Consider the following 18592-nt stretch of genomic DNA (forward strand, 5'->3'; position numbering starts at 1 on the left):
ATTTCTAGCCTGGTTTTGCCGTTTCCTAGCTTGGTTTAACTCCTGTATGGTCATTTTTATTTTACTCTTCTCCGTTTCTAAACCTTTTTTAGATTCTTTTGGCACATTGTAAACAATGGAGAGGCTTTTCCATCTTATTCTGCCCATTCCTTACTAGTTTTAAGCTGGTTTTGGCTACTTCTTTAGTATTTGTGGTCATTTTTGGCCTGTTTTAAGCTGCTCTTGCCTACTTCTAATGTGCTTCAGGCTATTTCTAACCTCTTGATGCCCATTTCTAATTCTTCTGAAGCCATTCTGGCAGTTTCCAAACCATTTTGGTCCATTTCCTACCCATTTCTAGCCTGGTTTTGCCCGTTCCTAGCTTGGTTTAACTCCTGTATGGTCATTTTTATTTTACTCTTCTCCGTTTCTAAACCTTTTTTAGATTCTTTTGGCACATTGTAAACAATGGAGAGGCTTTTCCATCTTATTCTGCCCAATCCTTACTAGTTTTAAGCTGGTTTTGGCTCCTTCTTCAATATTTGTGGTCATTTCTGGGCTGTTTTAAGCTGCTCTTGCCTTTTTCTAATGTGCTTCAGGCTATTTCTAACCTCTTGATGCCCATTTCTAATTCTTCTGAAGCCATTCTGGCAGTTTCCAAACCATTTTGGTTCATTTCCTACCCATTTCTAGCCTGGTCTTCCCCTTCCTAGCTTGGTTTAACTCCTGTATGGTCATTTTTATCTTACTCTTCTGCATTTCTAAACCTTTTTTAGATTCTTTTGGCACATTGTAAACAATGGAGAGGCTTTTCCATCTTATTCTGCCCATTCCTTACTAGTTTTAAGCTGGTTTTGGCTACTTCTTTAGTATTTGTGGTCATTTTTGGCCTGTTTTAAGCTGCTCTTGCCTATTTCTAATGTGCTTCAGGCTATTTCTAACCTCTTGATGCCCATTTCTAATTCTTCTGAAGCCATTCTGGCAGTTTCCAAACCATTTTGGTCCATTTCCTACCCATTTCTAGCCTGGTTTTGCCGTTTCCTAGCTTGGTTTAACTCCTGTATGGTCATTTTTATTTTACTCTTCTCCGTTTCTAAACCTTTTTTAGATTCTTTTGGCACATTGTAAACAATGGAGAGGCTTTTCCATCTTATTCTGCCCATTCCTTACTAGTTTTAAGCTGGTTTTGGCTACTTCTTTAGTATTTGTGGTCATTTTTGGCCTGTTTTAAGCTGCTCTTGCCTACTTCTAATGTGCTTCAGGCTATTTCTAACCTCTTGATGCCCATTTCTAATTCTTCTGAAGCCATTCTGGCAGTTTCCAAACCATTTTGGTCCATTTCCTACCCATTTCTAGCCTGGTCTTGCCCTTTCCTAACTTGGTTTAACTCCTGTATGGTCATTTTTATCTTATTTGTGTTTGTGTTTGGAATGATTTGGTTTTGTCAGACCTGGTTCTCAGGCTCCTCAGGAGCCCGGTTGCTTTGCTCTTGGGTCTGTGCATGTGATCCGGGCAGATGTGCTGCTCCGTCTGGGAGGTACTGTGCCTGTGTAGGTTATTCTCTGTTTGTTGGTGTCACAGCATGTGTAGTGTTTTGTGTGTGTGTGTTTGCCTTGGAGCTGCTCTACTCATGGTGTGTATTTGGGCCAGGTGCAGCATCTGTAGTGCAAGTCTGTGTGTATTATGATCAGAGGCAGATCTTGAGCATTTCCTTGGGATGGAGGTTACAGGTTCTGGGCTCAGCAATGGTCTCTAGACATAAAAGCTGTGTGGGTATTAACATAGTAGTTGTTTAGCAACTCGGTGATAATTTGGCCAGTGTTTTTGTTCAGATCTCTGCTCTGAAGCAGTTGTCAACGTGATGAAAGCAGGCTTGAAGCAAGGCTCTGTGGCAGAGATGCAGAGCAGCCGGCAGACACTCTTGCAGCCCCGACAGTGATCCCATAAGGATGACATGACAATGATCGGCAGGGCTGGAAGGGGGGGGGGGGTGGCGGGCGTTTCGGCGGCTGGCGCCGCTCGCTGTTGCCATCTTGTGTCCAGGTTAGGTACTGCAGCCCTGCCTCCGCGCATGAGCCGTGGTGCTCCCTGTCCCCGGAAGTGGCTGGTGTCACGTGGTGCCCGCCGGTTTCCGGCGGGCTGTAGCAAGCGCGGCTCCATGCGGCCGCAGTCTGGTGGCCGCCCGCCGGCTCCGGTCCCTCCGCGCCGTTTCGGTGTGGCAGGCGCAGCCCCCGGGAGCAGCATGGCGGCGGGCAGGGTCCGGGTCCAGGTCCGGGTCCCGGCAGCAGCAGGTGAGAGCCGAGCCCACCGCGGGGCCGGGCTTACCGGGGAGGGGAGCGGGCCCGGCCGCCCGGCCGTGCCTTGGACGTGCGCAGAGGGGCCTCTCCTGCCTGCTGGCCGCTCGGCACGGGAAGCCTCTCGGTGCTCGGTACTGAGGGGAGTGAAGGTACGGGGGGGGGGGGGGGGGGGGGTTACCTGGAGGTCCGTAATTCACACTGTACCTGCACTGGGAGGGAAAGGGGCCAGGGTTGAAATAGCTGTTTCTAAAGCAGCCAAGGCGTTCCCTGCTTGTTTTCTCTGATCTAATCTTGTGCTTAGTTGGGAAATTAGACTGTTGACTGTAGCTTTAAGGTGCTGAAGGATCTGGAGACTGGGATTCTCGGAGAAATGAGAAGGGGGAAGGGTGCATTGCCCTCCTTTTGTTCTGCACACAGACCTTGCTGGGCTGAGCCCTGGGGGAGGCCAGCTCATCCCAGCCTTTCTGTTAAGGACTTCAGTTGCTGCTGTTGCTCTCCTGCTTTCGCCCGTCTTTGGACAACTGCTTAGCTCCAGTAAAGCCATCAGGCTTCTTCATAAATGCTTCTTATTCCAGATGCAGAGGCAGCTCAAGCACAGGCCCTCGCTAATGGCTGCAGTGGCTGCGGCTGTTGGGTTTCATAGGTAAGAATTTTTGTAGGGGATTGTCTCTCCTGTGAAATGCTTGCATGGGATTTGTCCATAAAAAAATCCCTCACTGTTCTCTTTTCTCCACTGCTTGGCTGTGAGAGCAGGAAGCAGCAGAATCCGTGGCAGAGATAGATAAAGAAGAGCACGGGGAAGAAGCAAGCCCAGATGGCAGGGAGAAAGAGAACCAGCAGTATCCAGGTCAGGCAGAAACTGCCCCTCCCAGAGCAGAGTCCCAACAGCTGAGAAGCTGGAGCATCATGCCCAGGGAATGGATCTTGCATGTTGGCTGTCTGAGAAGCTGCACAGTGAGAAACGGTCGCTAGGTTCAGGTAAGCCTCAGTAAGACTAATTCTAAACAATTAACAGGCATTTCCATTTTACTTCATCCCATTCCTGACTAGTTCTAAGCTATTTTTGGTTACTTAAGTATTTATGGTCATTTCTGGCCTGTTTTAAGCTGCTCTTGCCTATTTCTAATGTGCTTCAGGCTATTTCTAACCTCTTGATGCCCATTTCTAATTCTTCTGAAGCCATTCTGGCAGTTTCCAAACCATTTTGGTCCATTTCCTACCCATTTCTAGCCTGGTCTTGCCCTTCCTAGCTTGGTTTAACTCCTGTATGGTCATTTTTATCTTACTCTTCTGCATTTCTAAACCTTTTTTAGATTCTTTTGGCACATTGTAAACAATGGAGAGGCTTTTCCATCTTATTCTGCCCAGTCCTTACTAGTTTTAAGCTGGTTTTGGCTACTTCTTTAGTATTTGTGGTCATTTCTGGCCTGTTTTAAGCTGCTCTTGCCTATTTCTAATGTGCTTCAGGCTATTTCTAACCTCTTGATGCCCATTTCTAATTCTTCTGAAGCCATTCTGGCAGTTTCCAAACCATTTTGGTTCCATTTCCTACCCATTTCTAGCCTGGTCTTGCCCGTTTCCTAGCTTGGTTTAACTCCTGTATGGTCATTTTTATCTTACTCTTCTCCGTTTCTAAACCTTTTTTAGATTCTTTTGGCACATTGTAAACAATGGAGAGGCTTTTCCATCTTATTCTGCCCAATCCTTACTAGTTTTAAGCTGGTTTTGGCTCCTTCTTTAGTATTTGTGGTCATTTTTGGCCTGTTTTAAGCTGCTCTTGCCTATTTCTAATGTGCTTCAGGCTATTTCTAACCTCTTGATGCCCATTTCTAATTCTTCTGAAGCCATTCTGGCAGTTTCCAAACCATTTTGGTCCATTTCCTACCCATTTCTAGCCTGGTTTTGCCGTTTCCTAGCTTGGTTTAACTCCTGTATGGTCATTTTTATTTTACTCTTCTCCGTTTCTAAACCTTTTTTAGATTCTTTTGGCACATTGTAAACAATGGAGAGGCTTTTCCATCTTATTCTGCCCATTACTTACTAGTTTTAAGCTGGTTTTGGCTCCTTCTTCAAGTATTTGTGGTCATTTTCTGGGCCTGTTTTAAGCTGCTCTTGCCTTTTTCTAATGTGCTTCAGGCTATTTCTAACCTCTTGATGCCCATTTCTAATTCTTCTGAAGCCATTCTGGCAGTTTCCAAACCATTTTGGTCATTTCCTACCCATTTCTAGCCTGGTCTTCCCCTTCCTAGCTTGGTTTAACTCCTGTATGGTCATTTTTATCTTACTCTTCTGCATTTCTAAACCTTTTTTAGATTCTTTTGGCACATTGTAAACAATGGAGAGGCTTTTCCATCTTATTCTGCCCATTCCTTACTAGTTTTAAGCTGGTTTTGGCTACTTCTTTAGTATTTGTGGTCATTTTTGGCCTGTTTTAAGCTGCTCTTGCCTATTTCTAATGTGCTTCAGGCTATTTATATTTATTTATAGATATGATACTATGAAATAGCTTTATTATCCCTTGCTAAAAATGCTTCCTTTTTTGCTTTCTTAGCAGTCAGTGCAAAAATTCAAGTTAATATCATAATATCATGGTAAAAGCTGCAAGCTCTGAAGTGGTACAGGCTGGCAGGAAGCTCCCAGTGTATGGTTTGGTGTGAGCAGCACCGATGTATTAGGTTTGGCATAGTAGTACATGGGTTTTTTTTCTTGTTTTTAGTGGCCATCTATGCCATCTATGCATCTATGCTTAACTTGTTAACAATTTATGTTCATATGTACGAGGAGGAGGAACATAAAGATGATGTAAGGATAGACAGGTTTGTAAAACCAGCCATTTCTTCAAGGGACGGCTGCTGCAGCAATACCCTGCTTGCACGATGCCCTATATGAGTGTCTGTTTTGAGCGAGTTTTACACGTGACCTGCACCCTGATCATGCGTTCTTTTTAGGCTGCACACCCGCCTATCAGCCTCATCAGCGTTGATGCTGTGGACCCACATCAGTGGTTTCTTGAGCTTTGAGAAAAACCCAGTTCTTGTTCTTAGATAAATACAAGAACCCTTCTGTTTCAGAGCAGCGTGCAGCCATGTGCACACTGTGTGTGCCAGAACAGACCCTTTCAAGAGCTCCAGAAGACTTTTTTAGCCTCTTTCTTTCATCTGCAAGACCAAAAAGGAAAGAGAGGTTTCTGCAACTGGGAAGCAGGAGAAGAGAGCGGAGGTATGTCTGGTAATCGTAGCACATGCTTCTCTGACCTTGCCGAGAGAGGAAATCCATTTACTCTCTGCTTTCATCGATTGGTCTGTAATTTGCCTGTAGTTATCCTCCCCATTTCTACATTTTACAGAATCATGGAATGGTTCATGTTGGAAGGGACCTTAAAGCTCATCCAGCTCCAACCCCTGCCACAGGCAGGCAGGGACACCTCACACTAGAGCAGGTTGCTCCAAGCCCCTGTGTCCAACCTGGACTTGAACACTGCCAGGGATGGGGCAGCCACAGCTTCTCTGTGCACCCTGTGCCAGCGCCTCAGCACCCTCACGGGGAACAGCTTCTGCCTAAGAGCTCAGCTCAGTTTCCCCTCGGGCAGGTTCAAGCCATTCCCCTTGGCCTGTCCCTACAGGCCCTTGTCCCAAGCCCCTCTCCAGGTTTCCTGCAGCCCCTTTAGGCACTGGAGCTGCTCTCAGGTCTCCCCTTCAGGAGCCTTCTCTTGTCCAGGCTGCCCCAGCCCAGCTCTCTCAGCCTGGCTCCAGAGCATAGCTGCTCCAGCCCTCGCAGCAGCTCCATGGTTTCCTCTGGCTCGCTTGAGCAGCTCCACGTCCCTCTTGAGCTGGGGCTGAAGATGTGGATGCAGGACTTTGTTTCCTCTTACATTGGCATAATGCAGAGTGACACTTTAACAGCTGGACAGATGTAGATTCTCCTACCTGGGGCCAGTAAATGAGAGCAAAACCACATCCTCTGCTTGAACAAGGAAGAAATTATTTTGTTCACCTTGTTTACGTGCTTAATTCAAGAAGTTTTTTCCCTTCCAGTCAATTACATTCACGTAATTGAAAACATTGTCCCAGGAAATCTCAGCTTGGTTTGCTTTCCTGCTCGGAGACCATTGCGCTGCTTTTTGCTTAAACAGCAATTGCTTTGCTTGCAGGCTGTTTTGCAGCAGCTCTATGGCTATGGGGAGTTACCAGTGTTTTTCTAATCATCCTGTTGGATGTTGTGACAATGCAGGTCCCCGGTTTCCTCTTGACATTTGGGTACTGCCAGCAGAGTTTGCAGCCCTTGGTGTTGTCTTTGTTGAATTAGGACCTGCACTGCTGAGGAGAAGGCAAGGCCTGGAGGGAGGGAGGGAGAACCAGGAACAGGTCAGCCCCAGTATTTTTCTGTAATGAGGGTGGTAAAGCACTGGCAGAGGTTGGCCAGAGAGGTGGTGGATGCCCCATCCCTGGGGACATTCAAGGCCAGGCTGGATGTGGTTCTGAGCACCCTGATGGAGTTGAAGATGTCCCTGCTCATGGCAGGGGAGGTTAGACCAGATGACCTTTAAAGGTTCCTTCCAACCAAAACCATCCTGTGCTCATATGATTAGAACCCCAGGGAATGCAGGCATTTCCCTACAGCTGCTGAGGGTCTCTTTAGAAGCCCAAGGCCACAGTTACCCTTCTTTCTTAGGGAAGGGCTTCCCGTCCTCACGCTCTTTGGTGTGTCTGGTGGCATTGTGCCCATGCCGAAGCTTGTCTTTGGCACCTTGAGCTAAAGTGCTTCACTGACATGAGGTTAAATTCATCTGGAGGAGCCTGTTTTAATGCAGCCAGGGAGGGGAAACTGGCTTATTATTTGCAGTACTGAGCTCTGTTCAGCAGGTGGGTCACGGTAAATGTTTGCTGCCACAAGTACCAGTACCAGTGCGAGTAACACCCAGCTCTGGGCAAATGCACCTTGATTTCAACCTATTTGAACTGGTCACTTACCAGCATAGCAAGTATCACATCCTGCAGGCAAAGCTGCTCAGGTGCAGCTGATGGATCCCTGAGCCCAGCAGGAGGCCTGAGGCTGCTTTTCCATTTACCTCTAAGAGCAATGACATTGGAACCACGGCAGGACGTAGAGCTTTCGTGTGCATAACCCCAAATGTATCTGCCTTTCCTAGCCTGCCAGGCAGGCAGCGTTAGTGCCGCTTTCTAGCTCACTAAAGGGTATTATCTGCTCAACATTTTCCAGTGACAAGACTTCACCTGTACCGTAGCTGATGGTGGGCTTACAGACCAGAACACACACAGCCTATTGCACAGATCGGCTTTCCTGGCAGCCCCGGGCAGCACTTGCAGGGACAGAGGTGTGTACTTAGCCCCTGATTCCAAGAAGATGCCGTAACATGGCTGTTTCTAACTCATTTATGCCCACTTCTAAACTGTTTTATTTGCTATTTCTAAATTCTTTCTGCCATTTCTAACCCGTGTTTGGTCACTTCTAACCCTTTTAAAGCCATTTCTTAAAATTTCCCTCTTTTTTTGGCCCTTTTCTCACTCTGTTTAAGCCACTTTTTTATTTCTCTAACCCATTTTTTCCCATTTGTCAGCAGCTTTAAGCCTTTTTTGACGATTTCTAACACAATTGTGGCCACTTCTAACTAGATTTAAACCCATTTTTAGCCATTTGCAACCCTTATATGTCCAATTCTAACCTGGTTTAAGCCATTTTGTCCATTTCTAAACTATTTTTTCTTCTAACCATTTTTTTTTGCCACTTCAAACACATTTTTGCCCATTTCTGAGCCTGGTTTAAGCCATTTTTCCCCATTTCTACCCTATTTTAAGCCATTTTAGTCTATTTCAAAACAATTCATGGCCATTTCTATCCCAGTTTTGCCCATTTCTTACCAGTTTTAAGCCGTTTTTGGCAATTTCTAACCCATCTTTCCCATTTCTAACCCCTTTAAAGCTTTTTTGGGGGCTATTTCTGACCTGTCTGTGGCTGTTTCTGTCCCATATTTATCCACATCTTCCGCATTGTAGGCCATTTTTGCCCACTTCTAACCCATTTTTACCCATTTCTTGATTGTTTTAATCCATTTTGGGCCACTTGTGTTCCACTTTGGACCATTTGTAAGGTGTTTTGAACCATTTTTTTCATTTTCTAACCCATGTTTGCCCATTTCTTATCTCATTTTAGGTATGGGACGCCTAAAAATAGTTACTGAAAGAGACTAAAAGACAAGGACAGCTGGAAAAAACATGAATGAAAAAGGAAATAAAATGTGTAAAGAAAATAAAAAGCAAAAGAGAAGAATGTGATTATAAATCCCCACAAAGCAAACACAAAGCAATAAAAGTCTGAAAGAATCTCGAATAGAAGTTCCTTAAGCAACTTTGCCCCAGCCCCAATATTGCAAACTGTCCCCACTCAGCAGCTGGGGTCCCCGGAGGCTGTCAACGGGGAGGGGAGCCGCCGTTGCTCTAAGGCCGTTGCTTCTGCAGCGTGTGCTGCCACCTCGTGTCCAAGCGTCGGTACTGCAGGTGCTGGAGGTGGGGGGGCACGGCGTAGCTCGGGGCACTGCTCGCTGCTGCCATCCTGTGTCCAAAGCTCGGTACTGCAGGTGCCGGAGATGCGGGAGGGGAAGCAAAGGGGTGGCTCAGAGCAAAGGGAGGTGCTGCCCTCCTGTGGCCAAAAGTACGAACTGCACCCCAAGAGGCCGGAGCCGCCCGAAGGGAACCGAGCGGAGCCGAAGCCGCCTGAGGGGGACGGAGCCGCCCGGAGGGACCGGAGTGGCTTCCATGGGGTCCCAGGGGAGCCGACAGCTGCCATTGCCCCCCCCGTTTGCCTCCGCCAAGTCCCGTTACCCCCATGATTCGCCTCGGCTCGGTACGGTACGGTCCGGACCCGGTTCGGCGGCACAAGCCGCACCCCGACTGGCTGAGACGCCTGTCAGTCACTCTTACTCCCGCCCCGCTTCCGTTCGGCTTCTACACTGGCCCCCCCACTCCTCTGATTGGCTGCGGCGCTTGTCAGTCACGCCTAGTCCCGCCCGGCTCCGGCGGCGCCGGATCACTGCTCTGATTGGTTGCGGCGGTTGTCAATCACGCTTAGTCCCGCCCGGCGCCGACGGCGCCCCCCCACTCCTCTGATTGGCTGCGGCGGTTGTCTATCACGCTTAGTCCCGCCCGGCGCCGACGGCGCCCCCCCACGCCTCTGATTGGCTGCGGCGGTTGTCAACCACGCTTAGCCCTCCCCCTCTCCGGCTCCGCCCCCCCCCCTCCTCTGATTGGCTGATGAGTACGTCACCCGCTCGTAGCCACGCCCCTCGCCGGCTCCGCCCCCTCACTCTTCTGATTGGCTGATGAGCACGTCACCTGCTCCTAGCCACGCCCCTCTCCGACACCGCCCCCCCACTCCTCTGATTGGCTCAGGCGAAGCCGAACCCTCCCGAAGCGGCGGAACCGGCCGAAGAGAACCGAGCGGAGCCGAAGCCGCCTGAGGGGGACGGAGCCGCCCGAAGGGAACCGAGCGGAGCCGACGCCGCCTGAGGGGGACGGAGCCGCCCGGAGGGACCGGAGTGGCTTCCATGGGGTCCCAGGGGAGCCGACAGCTGCCATTGCCCCCCCCGTTTGCCTCCGCCGAGTCCCGTTATCCCCATGATTCGCCTCGGCTCGGTACGGTACGGTCCGGGCCCGGTTCGGCGGCACAACCCGCACCCCGACTGGCTGAGACGCCTGTCAGTCACTGTTACTCCCGCCCCGCTTCCGTTCGGCTTCTACACTGGCCCCCCCACTCCTCTGATTGGCTGCGGCGCTTGTCAGTCACGCCTAGTCCCGCCCGGCTCCGGCGGCGCCGGATCACTGCTCTGATTGGCTGCGGCGGTTGTCAATCACACTTAGTCCCGCCCGGCGCCGGCGGCGCCCCCCCACTCCTCTGATTGGCTGCGGCGGTTGTCAATCACACTTAGTCCCGCCCGGCGCCGACGGCGCCCCCCCACGCCTCTGATTGGCTGCGGCGCTTGTCAATCACGCTTAGTCCCGCCCGGCGCCGACGGCGCCCCCCCACGCCTCTGATTGGCTGCGGCGCTTGTCAATCACGCTTAGTCCCGCCCGGCGCCCAGGGCGCCCCCCCACGCCTCTGATTGGCTGCGGCGGTTGTCAATCACGCTTAGTCCCGCCCGGCGCCGGCTCCGCCCCCCACTCCTCTGATTGGCTGATGCGCACGTGACCCGCTCCTAGCCACGCCCCTCTCCGGCTCCGCCCCCCCTCCTCTGATTGGCTGATGAGTACGTCACCCGCTCGTAGCCACGCCCCTCGCCGGCTCCGCCCCCCCACTCTTCTGATTGGCTGATGAGCACGTCACCCGCTCCTAGCCACGCCCCTCTCCGACACCGCCCCCCCACTCCTCTGATTGGCTGAGGCGAAGACGAACCCTCCCGAAGCGGCGGAACCGGCCGAAGAGAACCGAGCGGAGCCGAAGCCGCCTGAGGGGGACGGAGCCGCCCGAAGGGAACCGAGCGGAGCCGAAGCCGCCTGAGGGGGACGGAGCCGCCCGGAGGGACCGGAGTGGCTTCCATGGGGTCCCAGGGGAGCCGACAGCTGCCATTGCCCCCCCCGTTTGCCTCCGCCGAGTCCCGTTACCCCCATGATTCGCCTCGGTTCGGTACGGTACGGTCCGGGCCCGGTTCGGCGGCACAACCCGCACCCCGACTGGCTGAGACGCCTGTCAGTCACTCTTACTCCCGCCCCGCTTCCGTTCGGCTTCTACACTGGCCCCCCCACTCCTCTGATTGGCTGCGGCGCTTGTCAGTCACGCCTAGTCCCGCCCGGCTCCGGCGGCGCCGGATCACTGCTCTGATTGGCTGCGGCGGTTGTCAATCACGCTTAGTCCCGCCCGGCGCCGGCGGCGCCCCCCCACTCCTCTGATTGGCTGCGGCGGTTGTCTATCACGCTTAGTCCCGCCCGGCGCCGGCGGCGCCCCCCCACGCCTCTGATTGGCTGCGGCGGTTGTCAATCACACTTAGTCCCGCCCGGCGCCGACGGCGCCCCCCCACGCCTCTGATTGGCTGCGGCGGTTGTCAATCACGCTTAGTCCCGCCCGGCGCCCACGGCGCCCCCCCACGCCTCTGATTGGCTGCGGCGGTTGTCAATCACGCTTAGTCCCGCCCGGCGCCCAGGGCGCCCCCGCACGCCTCTGATTGGCTGCGGCGGTTGTCAATCACGCTTAGTCCCGCCCGGCGCCGGCTCCGCCCCCCACTCCTCTGATTGGCTGATGCGCACGTGACCCGCTCCTAGCCACGCCCCTCTCCGGCTCCGCCCCCCCTCTCCTCTGATTGGCTGATGCGCACGTGACCCGCTCCTAGCCACGCCCCTCGCCGGCTCCGCCCCCCCTTCCTCTGATTGGTGATGAGTACGTCACCCGCTCGTAGCCACGCCCCTCGCCGGCTCCGCCCCCCCACTCTTCTGATTGGCTGATGAGCACGTCACCCGCTCCTACCCACGCCCCTCTCCGACACCGCCCCCCCACTCCTCTGATTGGCTGAGGCGAAGCCGAACCCTCCCGAAGCGGCGGAACCGGCCGAAGAGAACCGAGCGGAGCCGAAGCCGCCTGAGGGGGACGGAGCCGCCCGAAGGGAACCGAGCGGAGCCGAAGCCGCCTGAGGGGGACGGAGCCGCCCGGAGGGACCGGAGTGGCTTCCATGGGGTCCCAGGGGAGCCGACAGCTGCCATTGCCCCCCCCGTTTGCCTCCGCCGAGTCCCGTTACCCTCATGATTCGCCTCGGCTCGGTACGGTACGGTCCGGGCCCGGTTCGGCGGCACAACCCGCACCCCGACTGGCTGAGACGCCTGTCAGTCACTCTTACTCCCGCCCCGCTTCCGTTCGGCTTCTACACTGGCCCCCCCACTCCTCTGATTGGCTGCGGCGCTTGTCAGTCACGCCTAGTCCCGCCCGGCTCCGGCGGAGCCGGATCACTGCTCTGATTGGCTGCGGCGGTTGTCAATCACGCTTAGTCCCGCCCGGCGCCGGCGGCGCCCCCCCACGCCTCTGATTGGCTGCGGCGGTTGTCAATCACGCTTAGTCCCGCCCGGCGCCGGCGGTGCCCCCCCACTCCTGTGATTGGCTGCTGCGCACGTGACCCTTTCGTAGCCACGCCCCTCTCCGGCTCCGCCCCCCCTCCTCTGATTGGCTGATGCGCACGTCACCCGCTCGTAGTCACGCCCCTTTCGGTCATCGCCCCCCCACTCCTCTGATTGGCTGAGGCTCCACCCGCGCAGTCGCTTTTCTTCACCGTGTGCAGTACCGAACTTTGGCCACATGATGGCAGCACCAGTCGTCTCTCGGCGCTGCACCTCCGCTTTCCCGACCCGGTTTGCCGCTGATTGCCGCCCGAAGGACACACGGTAGTACCGGACAGCGGCCCCCAGCCGCTTTCTCCCCCGTCGCCCCCCATTTCAATGCTGAATTTTCGACAGAGCGGCCCCCCCCTCCCGTCTTCACCGACACATGACGGCAGCAGCGAGCGGCTTCCGGAGCCGCTCCGCCCCCCCCCACCTCCACCACCTGCAGTACCGCCGTTCGGACGCACGGTGGCAGCACACGCTCCCTTTTTCGGTGCCGCAGGGGAAACGGGCTCCGGAGCTGCTGCTCCGCGCCCGGCTTCAGTCCTCCGTGGAATGCTCCTCGGAGCGGTGCTTTTGGTTTTGCAAACGCCGCAGGCATCACCTGCACACACAGAGCTCCTGCCCTCGCTTGGCCACCTGAAATTCAGAGGGAGCTCTGCACACGGCCTCTCCGGTGCCCGATCTCTGGATCTCTCTCTAAGAGATGGGGCTGTTCTTTGGATAAAGCACGCCGGGGTTTGCTCTGTTGAAGAGCCCTTTTCTCCCTGGATCTCCTCCTGGGCTGCAGCCATCAGCCAAAACGGAAAGCACTGCTCATCCTACCTCTTTTACCCCAGGTGCTGCTTTGCCCCCAGATCATTGAGGGAGGAGTTGTGGCTGCTGCCTGGGGTATAAAGGCGCAGTGTTGCCGGGAGAGGCTCATTCAGCTCTCGGGCTTCAGCGGGTTGAGTTCTCTGTGCTGTGCTTTGTGTTTTGTAGCTTTGGAGTCTTGCGGCGTTTTGTGCTGTTGTGCTGGGATGTTTGCCGTAATGGAATCAGCTGAGTGCGGAGCATCAGGACCTCTCAAGGCTTCCCAGTGAGTGCATTAACAAGTGTCTCTGTACGGCTTTCTTTTCAGGGCTGTTATATTTATATTGTTATAATTTTATTATACTTGTCAGTCACAGCACACGGAGCGCGAGCGTCCAGCCCGGCTCCCACAGTTGGGGAGCCGCTACCGAAAGCTGGTGCTGGGCATCCCCTACACACGGAGGCACCCGGAGCGGTGCCACCAGTATGCCGAGCAAGCCTGGGTAGGGGATGGCCAGCGACAGCTTTTCCGGACAGATTTCAGCCGTCCATGCCTCAGTTTTCCTATCTATAAGCCAGGAACAACAGCAATTCTCCCCTGCTTCCCTGCGCTTCCCAGTTTGCCGGTTTTATTTATTCTCTTCTCTGTTCCTTTGAAAGGCAGCTCCCACCCGTAAGCACCAAAGAGTCCTCCTCAGCCTCGGGTCTGAGTCAGCTCCCCGGGCATGGGGCATTCTGTGCTGCAGGGAACAGAGCGTGCGGGCGACACGGGTCCTGCATGGACAGTAAGTAAAGGGCTCAAAGAAAAAGAGGGGGAAACAGAAAAGTCTAAAGCCATTTTTCAGGGTTCCAGCCCCTTCCCCAAATTGGTTGCTTCTTTTTGGCACTTCCCGCTGTTTCGAAGAGCTTTAATGATGCTGGGTTGTATGAGCCGATAGGCTCAGAGCCCCGCAGTCATGCTTTTGCTGGGCTGATGTTGTCAATTCTCCTTTGTTTTCCCTCAGCCTCGTTGCTGCTCTCGTCTGCGTGCGATCATCCAGGGTGAGACCAGGGGACATACTAGGAAGACTGCTTGGGATGCCTTCCGTCTTCTCCCTGCGTACCAGGAACTCTGTCATCTGACGGTGAGTAATACCAGTGTGCTTTTGTACACGGTATGCAGCCTGCCAAAGTGTTTTGCTTCCAAGTTACCATTGTGTATTACCCAAAAGCAACTGAGACATTTGGGGTTAGCTTTGTATATAGATACAGATGAGGCATCTGAAGCGTGTCTGTCTGTAAAAAATACCTACATTTAGATCAGACTCAAATCTCTCTGGAGAAGATGTTGTTCCTTATGGTCCTGCTGAAGTCTGTTTGGAAGAGATACCAAGCAATAGTGGCTCTGTCTAAATAACAAGTATTATTAGTTTGGGCCTGTTTTATTGGCTGGAAAGGCTTCTGAAGAAGCACACCAGCGTACTGGGAATATAATGGGAGGTGTAAAGGGCTTTGTTAACCTTTACTGGGACTTGAACGCTTGTGGTGGAAGGAAAATTTGGCAGGCATAGGTGTTAGTTTGTATAAGGGAAGCCTTAGGTTGGGTGGTGTCAGTGTCGGTTTGGGTCTTACAGGGGTCAGGTTGGATACTGCTGGTGGCCCTTTGGGAGCCATTGGTGTTAGGATGGATAGTACAGAGTGGGTGAGGTTGGAAGGGATTTCCTGCTGTTTACTCCAAGCCCTTGCTCAGCCTCTGGTGCCTTGTCCTCTCTGAACATCTCCAAGATCTCTACAAGTTCTTTGGGCAACGTGTTCTGGTGATTGGTTTGTTTGAGAGTAAACCTTTTCTCTTAATGTTTAAATGAACTTTCCTGCCCTGTGTTTCGTTTCCTGCCCATTGCCTCTGTCTGTGGTTTTGGTTGTGTTGTGACACGGGGAACAGCTCCATGGGGTGCTACAAAATGTCATCAGACAGCCTGGGTGACCTTTGAAGGTACCACCTTTTCCATTGGCAGTGAGATAAGAACCTGGTTTGGGTTTTTGCCTTCCCCTACATGTGTTTGCCTTCCCCCTGATGTGTTTGGAAAATAAAGCTAGGACTGCTGGCTTTTGTGTTGCAAGGAGGGGAACAGGTAGGCAGAGGTATTTGTAGAATATAATGCATCCCATTTTTATTTTATGTAGATGAGGTGCCAACCAGCAATTAATAATGTGGGAAGTTAACCAGATTTGAAGAAACATGAAAGAGGGTTTATGAGTGAATCAGAACTGAGCAGATGACCTGCTTTGATTGAGCTCTATGCACTTGCTGGAATGTTTTTCTTTTTTTGGGGTTTTTTTTTTTGGTCAGTTGAGGGAGTCAGTGCTGACATGCTGTAGAGAAGTAAATTGGTGAATCTGGGTGAAACTGGCTCAGTTTAATTTGTATACACAGCCCCACAAACATAGGAATTTGTAATCCCTGTGATGGATTTGAAATGAAAATCTACTGCTGTGACATGTGAGGGTGAGCGGACATTGCAATTGCCAGACAGAACACCAGACTTTAACAGTAAAATTCGCTCATCTCATGCAGAAGTGGAGCAGCAGACTGGGTATTATGGTGCAGTTCAGGGCTCAAACTCAGAGAAGCTGTGCTTCAGCTCCTGTTTTCCTAGCATTTAACCATACGAAGAACCTATGGAGAAGCTTGGTTGCAACTTGTGGTCTGCTAGGGTAGTGAAGGAAGTAGGCTGTGAGGGAGATCAGGTCTTTTAAGTTTTAGGTTGCTACTTCTTTGGGCACTTGGAGGACTAGTTTCAGTCTGTTACTGTTCTCTGCTGGTAACAAGGAGTAGCTGATGACTAAGACAGTCAAGGTAACCAGATGGTCCATTGGGCCGTTCCACCTTTCACTTGTACGTGACAGGACTGAGTGGCACAAGCAAGCAACCTATCCTGTCCTGTAAACTCCATTACTATTTATTCCCTTTTTTTCTCAACTTAAACCACATAAAAGCAGCTACTTTTCTTTCCGGGCATAGAAACAATGTTCTCCCTGTAATGAGCTGCTCCATGGTGTGTTCCTACCCATGGATATCATTAAAATAATAAACTCCAGATCATTAATTTGCTGCACACTGCTTGCTGTGTTAATGGCTGCTGCCTTTCCTTCCCGTCATCCTTGATGATACTGAGGGCAGGTGGCTGTTTCTGGGAGGAGCAGTCTGGTTTCCCATGGAGAAGCTGAATTGTTTCATCTCACTCTCCATCACTGGCAATGGCAAACAAGGCTCTTAGATAAATGCATATTGGTGCTTTTTTTCCTTCCTGTTGGAAAAGGTGGTACAGGCTATGTTTGTGTGTGTGTGTTCCAGTATCCAGGGGCTGGTTCATAGCCTGTTGAGCTGTGCTAGATAGTAAAATATGTTACCTCTTCTGAGAACTGATAAATATGCTTAAAAGTCTTCTGTGGAGGTATATGGATAAACTTGAAGTATCTCAGATATATGGTGCTAGATATGTTTGCTAAGGGTTTATATACACTTTGAATTGAGATATGAGTAGTGATCATCAGGGAAGAAATCTTTTCATTAACTTGATTAGGCCACAGATCCTTATACCCTGTCTTGACAGTTCTTGGACAACAACAGTCTTGCCTTAAATGGCATAGATCAAGGTCAGTCAGTAGAATATGAGATGTCTTATAAGTATCCTTACTCTATCCCCCAGTATCATGAATATTTAAAGAACTAATAACTATTTTCAGTGTATACGCAGGTAAGCTTTATCCAAGTAGACAGGTGCTCATTGTGAAGTACAGTTTTAGTCCCTTCTTTGTAATTCTTCTGTATATAGGTTGTGGTAATGGAGAGACAGAAGTGTTTGGCACTGCTGCCAGATTGTAACCAGACCTTACCTCTGCCTTTTTCTTCTCCTTGTAGCTCCTCCAGATGGACCTCCTTTCCAGCTGAACTCAATCACCACTGCACTGATTTCAGGCCTTGTCCACCTAGGAGTCACAAACGTTTTCTTTTTCGTATGTTCCTTAACTCTTCTGTGCAGAAAGTGGCATGACAGTTCAGTCTTGAGTGGCATCTGAAATGCAGGTTTCAGCTGAAACCGGTGATTTACTTGCACTTTTTCTGTGGGGCTGTCTTTCTTGTCCATGAAATATGATTCCATTAAAAAATGTTGACACAATGTTCCAGCTGTATCCAGCTTCTATACCAGCTGTTCTGTATTTTTATTTTGCTAGATTATGTTGTGTAGGTAAAGCAGCAGTGGTATTGGTAACATTCAGAAATGCTCATAAGTTCATACACACGTAGTAAGATAAGGATCTCGTCTATTTTGTCATGGCATTTTTCACATGTTTGCTTCTCAGAAGGACTTTGTTTTATTCTATCTTGGTTAAAAATAAAAACAAACCAAAACTTGCGACACGCTTAGAATAAGTGATTTTGTGTATTGTTCATTTGGAAGTGTTTTTAGATGTATCTTCCATTGGATTGTGATGATAACATGTGAAGGACATAATTTGGTTGCATGTCTTTAAGTCATATAGTTTAAGGCAAACTGCACTTGGTCCCAGGGAATGATGCTGCAGTTCTTGAGGTGGAAAAATCTTTTTCCAGCAAAATCGTTGTGTAAGAAGCAGTGAAAACTTTAACTAATGTTTACCATCAAGTTAATTATGCACAGATGCACAAGTGTCCCAGGCCAAGTGGAATTCTGACCTTTGGCCATCAGAATTGATGAATGGCTTTTGTGGCAAATGAGGAGTGCCAGCAGAAGGGATTCAGGGCCTTGTGTGACTCCTTGGGAGAAGGCTTGGTTTGGAAAAGAGGTCAGATGTGGACTTTGGGTTTCGTTTACCCACATCTATAATGGGGTCAAGAGTAGTTCCACATAGTTCAGTGTGTGGTTCATACTCTGTCCCATGAGGTGGGTCTTCTGTGGCCTAAGTCCAGTTTATTTAAGAACGTTTCATGTGCAGAGCAGTTCACAGCCTGAATTGGTTTAATCTGCAACATCTGGAAATAACTTTACCGAAGTCCCCTGACAGTGAAGACTAAGCCATTACAGAAGGTAAGTCCTTGTAGCCACTGAGAGCTGGCTAAACTTGCCCCTTGAGGTGGTAGAAAAACTGACAGTCCAGAAGGCATTTAGGCACAGGGGTAGAACAAATAAATTCTGTTTAAGGGCCTCTCACTCGGGCACAATCATATGATAAACCATTTAAACAGTTTCCAGTGTATGGTGCTGCGTGGCAGCCTTGGAGCCCAGACAAAGCCACCCTGAGCGCTCTGCAGTTGCTGAAGTAGGTGTGCTCTCCAGCTTCTTTGGAATTCCTGCTTCGGCTTTATAAATCCCTTGGTGATCCTTCTGAGAAAATGCCGGTGTCAGAGCAAATTATTATTACTACTGACATGATAATAAAAGGTGAAATCAGATGTTGCTTGGAAAATTG

General features: G+C 51.0%; 2 long non-coding RNA genes across 5 annotated transcripts; both read left to right on the forward strand.

The window, feature by feature from the left end:
- The first annotated feature begins 4764 nt into the window (after nucleotides 1-4764).
- LOC117438358 (uncharacterized) lies at nucleotides 4765-8501 on the forward strand. Its single transcript, XR_004550709.1, has 3 exons — nucleotides 4765-5495; nucleotides 7497-7611; nucleotides 8448-8501. It is a non-coding gene; the product is annotated as an uncharacterized lncRNA (long non-coding RNA).
- A 604-nt stretch (nucleotides 8502-9105) lies between these two features.
- LOC117438359 (uncharacterized) lies at nucleotides 9106-17559 on the forward strand. 4 transcript variants are annotated; one of them, XR_004550713.1, is made up of 5 exons: nucleotides 9106-9137; nucleotides 13352-13448; nucleotides 13823-13947; nucleotides 14167-14286; nucleotides 17064-17559. It is a non-coding gene; the product is annotated as an uncharacterized lncRNA (long non-coding RNA). The 4 variants fall into 4 exon arrangements; XR_004550711.1 differs by lacking the exon at nucleotides 9106-9137 and adding an exon at nucleotides 12516-12652; XR_004550712.1 differs by lacking the exon at nucleotides 9106-9137 and adding an exon at nucleotides 13089-13209.
- The last annotated feature ends 1033 nt before the right edge of the window (nucleotides 17560-18592 follow it).

This window comes from Melopsittacus undulatus, unplaced genomic scaffold (genome assembly GCF_012275295.1).
Source record: "Melopsittacus undulatus isolate bMelUnd1 unplaced genomic scaffold, bMelUnd1.mat.Z mat_scaffold_169_arrow_ctg1, whole genome shotgun sequence".
In the NCBI taxonomy this organism is placed as follows: domain Eukaryota; kingdom Metazoa; phylum Chordata; class Aves; order Psittaciformes; family Psittaculidae; genus Melopsittacus; species Melopsittacus undulatus.